We start from the raw sequence: 2,033 nt of genomic DNA on the forward strand, positions 1-2,033 counted from the left end.
GAAAAATAACAACACTTTGTCAGGACCATGAGGCGATCATTCCTACCAACTTTCAGTTCAATCGGCCCAGCAGAACTTGACTTTAAGTTTGAAATAGGTTTTCAAAATGGCGGCCGTGGCGGCCATATTGAATTTCTGATCGACCCGAAAAATAACAACACTTTGTCAGGACCATGAGGCGATCATTCCTACCAACTTTCAGTTCAATCGGCCCAGCAGAACTTGACTAAAGCTCAGGTGACCTAAAAATCACGTTCGATTTTCCTTCTTGCAAATATTTCTATCAGCATTCTTGGATGCTATTACTTAATTACTTACTGATCATTCAGCAAGTTGATTAGTTGCCTTGTTCGTTTTGAGTAATTGCTCATTGATTTGCTTTTCTCCCTCAAGTAACAGGCCGAGGACATCATGTTAAACTGTATAAGTCCATGTGTATGTTTTGTTCTTATTTAGTACCTGAATTGTTTTGTATATATTTAAGTGCTGACAAATACATTTGTATTTCTTTGTTATTTTACCCTCTTGCCAGAGAAGTGTGAAATTGTAGCATCTTCCGTGTTACCATTGTCATCATTGTTATTTAACACTGACCATAGCCACTGCATCTGGTGTTTCCAACACCTTGAATTAAAAATCTAAAATCCAGGATGTACACATATTGTTGTGGATTTTGGATTTTAATTCAAGGTGTAACGTTTTTATGTACTAGCCCCCAAATGAAACATTATATTATTGTATTGGTAGTATTTCATTTATGCATTGAAAATGCTGTAAATTCATATGATCAAACTCTATATCAATATGTATTGTAACACGAAAATGAATTAGTTTGATTTAAATGTTTCCGTGTACCGACCCCACTAGTTTTGATGCATTGTACGTGAAAATACGGTTCACAGTTAATACCACGCGAAAGAACCATGAACATTGACTACAGCCTGAACATGATGTTTATGTTCAGTTCATATACCTCATCGGGATCCTCCGCTACTCTTCCTATAAGGCCGTCTCAACTGGTCCAACGTTTGAGACTGCTGATGTCGATTTCTCATTCTTCTGTCAAACTGAACCCAGATGTGCTCAATGGAATTGAGATCTATAGGGAAAGCGATGGACAATCAAGCACATTAATGTTCTGTGGACGAAGAAAGTCCATGATGATACGTGCAACGTCATCATATATGTTATTTTGCTGAAACGCTCCCATTTATCCATTTGTCACCATGAATGGAACAAGAGGCCCAGAGGGCCTGTATCGCTCACCTGAATATTTAAGGAGTCAAAGCAAAATATTCTCATTCAATATTATATTGCACTACAAATATTTCCCTCGCAAACTTTGTTGGCTCCATCTGTTGAAACTACCAGCCAAATATTATTAAAGATTCTATGCTTTTTGATTCTTCTTCAGAAGTTAATTGATGTGTTTTCCCCTGTGATCTTGTAAGTAGGTCAATGTCATTTTCCTTCTCATACTTTGTTAGCTCTATCCCAAAAAGCTACCAGCCAAATCTTATGAATCCATTCCATTTGGTTCTTAAGAACAAATCCTTTAAAATGCTGCTGATCTCTGTCCTTTAAGGTAGGTTGAGGTCATTTTCATTCGCAAACTTTGGTGAGCTCTATCCTAGGTAGCCACCAGCTAAATATTATAATTTTATACTTTCGATTATTCAGAAGAAGCCGTTTGATGTTTTTGACATGTTTGACACATATGACCTTGAAAGAAGGTCAAGGTCATTTTCATTCTCAAACTTTGTCGCGATACATCTCAGGAAGTCAACAGCCAAATATAAAGATTCTATACCTTTTAGTTCTTCAGAAGAAGTCGTTTAAAGCGTTTTTACATATTTGACCGCTGTCACCTTGAAAGTATGTCAAGGTCATATTCATTTTCAAACTTTGTTGGGCTCCATCCCAGGAAGCCATCAGCCAAATATGAAGATTCTATCCCTTTTAGTTCATCAGAAGAATTCGTTTGACGCATATGACATATTTGACCGCTGTGACCTTGAAAGTACGTCAAGGTC

Source organism: Mizuhopecten yessoensis, unplaced genomic scaffold, assembly GCF_002113885.1.
Source record: "Mizuhopecten yessoensis strain PY_sf001 unplaced genomic scaffold, ASM211388v2 scaffold716251, whole genome shotgun sequence".
In the NCBI taxonomy this organism is placed as follows: domain Eukaryota; kingdom Metazoa; phylum Mollusca; class Bivalvia; order Pectinida; family Pectinidae; genus Mizuhopecten; species Mizuhopecten yessoensis.